This window comes from Amphiprion ocellaris, chromosome 5, assembly GCF_022539595.1.
Source record: "Amphiprion ocellaris isolate individual 3 ecotype Okinawa chromosome 5, ASM2253959v1, whole genome shotgun sequence".
Taxonomy (NCBI): domain Eukaryota; kingdom Metazoa; phylum Chordata; class Actinopteri; family Pomacentridae; genus Amphiprion; species Amphiprion ocellaris.
The window spans coordinates 29,114,246-29,123,538 of NC_072770.1; positions in this window are offsets into that span (position 1 = coordinate 29,114,246).

Here is a 9,293-nt window from a genome sequence, read left to right on the forward strand (position 1 = left end):
GACCCTCATAAATATCATTATTATTTAACAGTTCCACAACAGTTGGTTAACACACAAGCTGGGGCTAGTGTGAATGCTAATGTGCTAACAGTACCAGAATAGAGAAATAAGTAATGCTACTGCTTCAGTCCACTGGGAGGTGACATCTGATGGCTAAACTGTCGCATTGCAGTACACGAGGCAGTGTGAAGCTTGTGCTCTGGATTAATATCTAGCGTATAAACAGTGATATACAGGCAGAAAGTAACGACTCAGTATGACGTGGTGTCAATAAAGCTGAATCAACGCCTCTTTGAAATAATTCTTTATTATCAACTGGATTCTGAACTTCACAAAGGGAGGGTTAAATGTAGGGCTATTGCATAAAGCTGCTCTAGTTTTAAGCTACATGCACCAGATTAATTGCCAAGTGTGTATATAACACTTCCTGATACGACGAGAAGTATTAAACAGATTCCTAGAAAGTGCAGTGATATTATTCACATTCAATATTATGATTAGTAAATGATGACAAGATGGATGGTTAAAAGACTGTTTTTGTGCAATAATGAAGAATTTAAGATTGAACTCAACATTTAATCAAAATTTTAATGACAGACTCATGATGGTATGAGATTTTTGTAAGAATATACCACTGCCCGGCTGTTTTTATGTATTACAGCCATTATCGTATGCATTAATTGTATTGTGAATTTTACACGCAGGATTCTACTGTAACGTTATGAGAATTTGAGAATGAGTGGAATGCAGAGAGAGGATATTGAAATGTTACTGAATAAATATGAGGATTGATTATAATTTATTGGATGCAGTATCAGTGTTTTGTAACATCAAGGAATGTAGGTACTGGTCAGGAGAGGTGAGCATTAAAGCGTAATCGTCGATGCACACGAGTGTCTCGGCCTCTCTGGAAGCAGAGATTAGAAGTGCGCTGATCTCCTTAGATGGCACAGCGAGTGCGTGAGAGCAGGGCATGAGAGTTCGCCTATTTCACGTTTCTCCCATTATTGTAGAACACTTTCACAGCAGCTTCTTTATAATTCAAATCTTCACAGTCCCACTCTCCAAAAACGTGATTGTTTTGCAGTAAAGGAATCGATTGTCAGGATTAATTTACATTCAAGTCAAACGATGTTTATGTTTTCAGGAGAGACAAACGGTCTGGATCTCTCAGCTGCGTCTTACCTCATTCCTGCATGACTGTTGTGTGAAACATTTAGAATTTAGCAAACAATCTATTTATTAATTAGGCAGTTTTGTTTTTATTCTACTCTTGATATTTGAGCCAGAAATATAAAAGGCAAATAAGATGTTGCATACATTGTGTTATAGTGCCTGCTCTCTAAATGAGAAATTTGAATTTGTTTCTAGCTCTATTAGTCACTGAACTCTCTTTCAAACCTGTGGATTCATGTAAATAAAAAAAAAATTACACCTTTCTTGATAAGTTGTCTGAATCTTTAAATGAAAGAACGCCAGAACAAATGATTCTCGCTCCACATGTCTTGCTTAGACAAGTCTCTTTTGCACAAGTTTCAGAAACAACGGCAAACTTCAAATGCTCACCGTATCTTTGAAAAAATAAGTAAAATGGATAAAATTCAGAGGCTGTTACTGAAATACTGAATGTCAGTAGATGTTTTTGAGATACTTCAGGGCCCGCTGTTGCAAAAGCATTTCTGAAACTGTATGTTTAGTGTGTTAGTGTGTCATACTTTCACTGGTTGACACTTGATGTGGCAGAAAATGTTCTAGATCACTCATATAATGTTTCGTCCTGACCCACTGACAGATTAGTTACAGTTCCTGTTTGCTTCCTGTTACACTTTCAACAGACTTAACCTGCACAAGAGTGTGTTAAGTACTTGTAGCTGCAAAGCAGAAAGCTGATCCCAATTAACCGTTGTTTGCGTGTCACTTTAGGCACGCAGGCGTCACTGTGTTCATCTAAGCTTTTTTGGCCTTGTCACCTGCCTCAGGCTTTTATATAAATCTCATTTAGTGCTCAGCTCTCATATCCCCATTGTGCCAGATGCCCCAGAATTAACAAATCCCCGCTTTGACCTTCCAACAGGCTATCTATCTATCTATCTATCTATCTATCTATCTATCTATCTATCTATCTATCTATCTATCTATCTATCTATCTATCTATCTATCTATCTATCTATCTATCTATCTATCTATCTATCTATCTGTCTATCGTAAGTTTTGAAATAAGATATAAGACATTCGTGGTCTTGCATCAAAAGTTAGATATATTAGCACTAAAATGCACTTTTGGACAGGTCACTTCCCTATACAAAGGAGTTTTGATGTTGCAGCCTTAATTGCTCCTGATTACTAATGCTAGCTTTTAAAAAAAAAAAAAAAAAAAAAAAAAATATATATATATATATATATATATTTTTTTTTTAATTTATTTATTTATTTTTTTTAATAATTTTGCCATTTAAAAGAGTCTTTTATGCTTGATTTTTCATAATTTTGTTATTGTCACAACAGCGTTACATACATTTGCTTTGAGGTTCAAAGACTGTTTCAGTCACTCTTCCAAAAATAAATTTTTAGTGGTAAAAAACTGAATCTTTTATGTATTTATTTACTTGGCCTCTAATTAGTAATTAAGTCACAATTTACTTGAATGAGGATGTATATGTTCACCTAAATTTCCGCCAGATTTAGATCTATCTATATACATTGATGTATTTTTCACAATTTTTGTTTTTTAAATTCAAGATAATACATTGAAACAATACTTAAACAATACTGAACAGCTAATAAAGCCACTATCTGTCTATGTTTCTATCTATCCACAATTACAGTAACACAAACTATAACAGGAGTTTTGCAATTACAATCCCGTAAAAATTTAAAATTAGATTGCAGTTTTCTTCAGGAGATTGTTTTAATTACACTGTACTCATCTTTTACATTTAAGAATAAGAGAGACTAGATTTTATTCCCCAAAGCTAGAGCAGCTAACGGTCAATTTTATTATATCCTGGCAGACATAAGGGGCAGTGATGCCTATGTGTGTCTCTTAAACAGAAATATCTTGATTGTGATAGGAAACATTTGACCTTCATTCTCTGCCATCAGAGAACCTGACAAATGGAGTCAGAACGTGGCTGCGGTAATCACTTTTGACGACTGTGAATTGAAGGAGATGCCCGCCGTGACTTCCAGACAACCTACTAAACACCTCTAACTTGCGTAGAAGGTGTGAATCCAATTTGTGAAGATTGAAGATTAGAAAGGGACAAACCCCTCCGGTTTAACAGCTTGCAAGTGACAATTTTTGGATTCTAAGCGGATAAACACAAGCTCCTTGATCTGGAAATCCCACTTGTGGGAATTGGCATACTTATGAAAGCTGTGTGACAGATGGTTTCCTGTTCCTGTACATCCAGGGTACGCCCATAAGTAATTATCTTATCATTAGATTTTGTCCAAATCACTTTCTCGTGAAGTGTCAGCAGTCTGAATGTTTGCAAAAAAGAATAATCTGTTTTGGTGATAGATTAGGATATTGTACTGTTTAATTCAGCTTTAAGTGCATTACAAAGTAAAAAGCTTTTGCACTTGGAGCTTTTGATAAATTCTCTACATAAATAGCACTAAAACGTATGCCTGGACTGACATTAAATTAACTCAAAATACATTCAACTTTCTTTAAAACATTATTACTTTGCTTAAAATGTTACAGAAATGTATAGGCAATGCTGAACTCGTTCTATATTGCACTGATCAAGCGTTACAATGTCCAACAAGTTTTGCAAATTTTTTTTGAACAATAAACTTACAAATATTTATGCATTTTCATTCCACATTTGTACCATAAGAAGCTCTTGTTTATCCTTTTCTATCATTTTTAAGTTTTACTTTAACACTGTGAGAGACCATTCTACAATAAAATGACAGCATGTTTTACAAGACTGTGTTAGTAGTGAATATGCTGTTCTGTGGTATTGGTATCTTAAAAGTGTTTCCTCAATTTGAATCAAAATCTCTAAAGTGTAATTAATTCTTTAACGGTAGAATCTAGAATTTTCACAAGGCCCATATTTGAACAGAAAAATGTTTCTTCAACACTGTGCGGGATAAAGTCAATGTCTATTTCATAGACATTCACTGTGTTTATATCTTAAAATTTGTACACAGTAGAAGCGCCATTTAAATTTTTAAAATGTTTGAAGCTCATCATGATGCTACTGTCTACAGATAGGTATCAAGTATAACAGAGCCCATTCACAGCATTGCTCAACCATGTTCAGAGTAAACACAAAATTGAAAATATGCAGTTTGACACACTCATTAAACAAATGTGATCTCAGTGTGCTATAGTATAGTATTTCATATAGCATACAGTACTTCATAAAAATTCTAATTGTGAAATGCTCTGCAGGCACACACCTAAATACTCATATGATCATACAGTAATGATACAGTTTAAATTCAATATTAGTTACTGTATACAATTCATCAAAAGTTTGAATATTTTATGCATTTAGAATTTAATAATTATAAAAAAATAAAATATAACCAATTCATGTACTTATAGAAAATGTCAGCACAAAATCACGATTAAATGGAAACTAAAACAAACAAAAAAGCAAGCAGTAAAACAAAAACAGTCTCCTAAATTTAACTGGTCAGTATTTCAAAATTGAACAGAGGCTACTTGTGTCCTCAGGACCGTTCTGTAAATGACCAGACAAGCTAAATGTTTCTCATAAACTTTACTAAAAACCAATCATCTTTATTGAAGAGGTGGTGTCAGAGTTTAAAATTGCTGACTTTCTTAGATCAACAGGAAACATCTGTCTTTTTTAAATGTATCCGTCTGATAGACAGACCGACAAACAAACAAAAACCGAGACATCTGAGGTAAAAAGTCACTTTTGATTGTACACACTTTAATGAGATAATGAAATAAGCTTCTTTGAATCATCAAGACCAGACTTTAAAGGATTTACCTCAGACACCCCCAAACATTGCTCATCACTAGACGGTTTCCCTCCAGCCAGTGATCTAGTTGTTTAAATTGGTATTAGAATCCCTGTAGTCCAAAAGAGCCAAAACTTTCTGCTGAGTTTTGTTAAATTAAGGCCCCATACACAGTGAGAACATGACATTTTGTACCTATCTAACTCAGAATATGTCATTTTTATTTTCTGTCTTGTGTGGACAGATGGCTCTCATAAATGGATTAGTTGCAAATACTGTTAACGTAACTGACAGATAGAAAGAGTGAAACTTCATCTGGTTAGATAAAGTGGTATTAAGATGCAGAAATTAGGCCATTTAAAAGGATGTAAGAAATACACTGACTTCCTAGAGCACTTCACCTGGTAAATTCATGACCTTACAATTGTATGGACAGAAACCCACCAAAGCCCCCCTAAACTGAGACTTCAGGTAACATATAAGGAGGAAGGGGAAAGAGATAACAAGGTGTGGTACGGGGTCACCTAAGCAGCGCTAAGGATGAGCTTTGTGAAAAAGTACAATTTAAAATCTAATCTTATAATAGAGAGGATGTCCAAATTATGTCTTCAATCTAGTTTTAGAAACTCAGCAAGCCTCCACTGTATGAGCAAAGTATTCTGTTAGGACAATATAGTAATATGAGGATGGACATAATGCTTTGTCACTGGGAGCTTTGTATGTGAGGACAATGATTTTAAATCAGTAGTAGCCAGTGAAGAGAAACTAAAATCATAACAGGGTAAATACGATCTCTCTTGCTAGTTCCTGTCAGTACTCTGTCTGCAGCTGGTGGTTTTTCAGGGAGTTACTGGGGCACACAGATACTAAAAACTCACAATACTCCAGCCAGGAAATAACAAATGCATTGAATAGAATTTTTTTAGCATCACTGTGACACAAAATGTTCCTAATTTTGACAAGATTGAGCAGGGAAAAGGACATCCTAGAAACTTGTTTCATGTATGAGGTACAGGATACATCCTGGTCAAAGTAACTCCAAGGTTCCTCACAGTACATCCGGAGGCTAAGGTAGTAACATCCAGAGTGACAATGTGGTTAGATACAGTGTTTCTGAAGCATTTAGAGCCAAATAAAAAACTTCGTTTGTCCAGATTTAGAAGTAGACAATTACAGGTCAGGGAGAACTTTACGTCTGTATGTAAGATGTCTGACCAACTGATCTGCTTCGACTGCCCTCAAACATAAACACAGTTGTGCGTCATTCAAATACGCAGGATTGCTGTTGCTATTGAGCAATTTGTTCGCCAGGATTCACACCTTGTCAGTCACCAGTGGTAAGCAGACACGGGCCAAATTAGAGGTTTCTCTCTATAAAAGACATGGGTGCAGCACCGTAGTGTTTTCTTTAACCTTAGCCAAATGGAAATGGTTATGGTTTAGCACAGTCAGGGTTTAGTACAGTTTTTTGCAGTCAAAAACCTTGCACGTGTTGTAGAAGTATAACCTGCTATGGGTTTATTTTAGGGCAAAGTCACCAAACCTTTTAAGTATTTTTTGTCAGATCTAACTGGTGATTCTAGACATACAGTCTTTTTAATATGCTGACAACCACTGAAATTGTTCTTATGCTGAAATAACTGCCAGGCTGTATTACCGAGATGTCTGTCAAGTGGTGAGATGTAGATTTAGATTATAGTGTAGTTGTCAAGTGCAGCACCTAGGACTGTATTGATAACCCAGTACAAGAATAAGATTTCTTAAAAGAATCCTTCGACTGCCAGATAAAAAAAATACAATCTGTAAAAAAGTGTGAAAATGGTGCAGTTTTAAAGCTACTTGATAAATTTAATTCAAATATAAATCAGATCATCTCCGTGTTGACTTCAATTAAATATATGGGACTGTTGCCATAGTCTGTTAATTAAAGACAACAGTGAGACTCCACTGACTCTGTTTAACTGCAGCAATTGGTTTACAGGTCAACCGATGTGAAGCACAGGCCAACAATAATGAGGTAATAGGTTCCTGGTCCATGTAATTGAATAAGAACACGATCCGCAGGGAAGAAGTCAATACGCTTGCCTTCGAATTAGAATCAGCACCTTGCAGCTGCAAGCTTTCAGTATGCAACCAGTCAAGTTACAGTTTACAGTTTTCATCGACTTTAGAGAAGTTGCCAAATTTCTTCTGTGGATTTAGACCGTCTGTCTTTTCTGTCTTAATGTAATCCCACACTGCCCCCATGATATTTAGAGCTCTGAGGAGTCAGTACCATCTGCTGCAGGACTCCGTGTTCTTCTTTTCATTGAGGATGAACCACTGAGTCCAGAGTAACTGTAGTTTTATATTTTTTGATATCATAGTCTCAATAAACATATACACCAGAGCCTCCACTTGCTTGCTGTGTTTACAAATTTGAAAACATTTCTTTGCTGAAACTGTTGTTTTCTTATATTTGTCTCTTCTCTTCGTCCTTGAAAATATGTTTACTATCCAAATACCAGTATTGTTTGAAATGAAGAGGGAAACTAATGAAATAATCATTCTCAGGTAGCCCAGAAAAGTGGCCACATCCTCAGTCCAACATTCAATTTCAAAACACAAGCACAGCTTTAGTGTGACAGCTGAAATTATTACCTGCCACAGTTTGCAGGTTCGCCTATTAAAACATAACATTGCACTGTTCCTGGTGATAAGATAAGGGTGCTACTAACTGAGAAAATACACTATATTGACAAAAGTATTCGCTCACCCATCCAAAAATTCAGAATCAGGTGTTCCAATCACTTCCATGGCCACAGGTGTATAAAATCAAGCACCTAGGCATGCAGACTGCTTTTACAAACATTTGTGAAAGAATGGGTCGCTCTCAGGAGCTCAGTGAATTCCAGCGTGGAACTGTGATAGGATGCCACCTGTGCAACAAATCCAGTCGTGACATTTCCTCGCTCCTAAATATTCCACAGTCAACTGTCAGCTGTATTATAAGAAAGTGGAAGTGTTTGGGAATGACAGCAACTCAGCCACCAAGTGGTAGGCCACGTAAACTGACGGAGCGGGGTCAGTGGATGCTGAGGCGCATAGTGCCAAGAGGTCACCAACTTTCTGCAGAGTCAGTCGCTACAGACCTTCAAACTTCATGTGGCCTTCAAATTAGCTCAAGAACAGTGCTTCAGCAGAGAGCTTCATGGAATGGGTTTCCATGGTCAAGCAGCTGCATCCAAGCCATACATCACCAAGTGCAATGCAAAGCGTTGGATGCAGTGGTGTAAAGCACACCGCCACTGCACTCTAGAGCAGTGGAGACGTGTTCTCTGGAGTGACGAATCGCGCTTCTCCATCTGGCAATCTGATGGACGAGTCTGGGTTTGGTGGTTGTCAGGAGAACCATACTTGTCGGCCTGCATTGTGCCAAGTGTAAAGTTTGGTGGAGGGGGGATTATGGTGTGTGGTTGTTTTTCAGGAGCTGGGCTTGGCCCCTTAGTTCCAGTGAAAGGAACTCTGAATGCTTCAGCATACCAAGACATTTTGGACAATTCCATGCTCCCGACTTTGTGGGAACAGTTTAGAGCTGGCCCCTTCCTCTTCCAACATGACTGTGCACCAGTGCACAAAGCAAGGTCGATAAAGACATGGATGACAGAGTCTGGTGTGGATGAACTTGACTGGCCTGCACAGAGTCCTGACTTCAACCTGATAGAACACCTTTGGGATGAATTAGAGCGGAGACTGAGAGCCAGGCCTTCTGGTCCAACATCAGTGTGTGACCTCACAAATGCACTTCTGGAAGAATGGTCAAAAATTCCCATAAACACACTCCTAAACCTTGTGGACAGCCTTCCCAGAAGAGTTGAAGCTGTTCTAGCTGCAAAGGGTGGACTGGCGTCATATTGAACCCTATGGATTAGGAATGGGATGTCACTTACATTCATATGCGAGTCAAAGCAGGTGAATGAATATTTTTGGCAATATAGTGTATGTTGAGAAGTCGAGAAAGAATTGCAGGTATATTATTTAGTTTTTTTTTTTTTTCAATTTTAACAATCAGATATTACACTTTATATTTTAACATCTAGTATATTGCAGTAATTCATCTTATTCTCACAATCCTACAGTGCAGTAGTAATTGACACAAATAAAGAAAACTGTCAGTGGCATTCCAACTTAATGGATGGGGATCTAATTAAATTGGAGATTTTTTTATGGTCTTTAGGTCATAAACATATTAGTTGTTAAGTAATTAGAGCTTTATTCATTTTAAAACATTTACACGCCTCATTTTCAGAGTGCAGTTATTTAGGTTTCTTGCTGAAGTGGAAAGAGAAATGGGACGATATGCA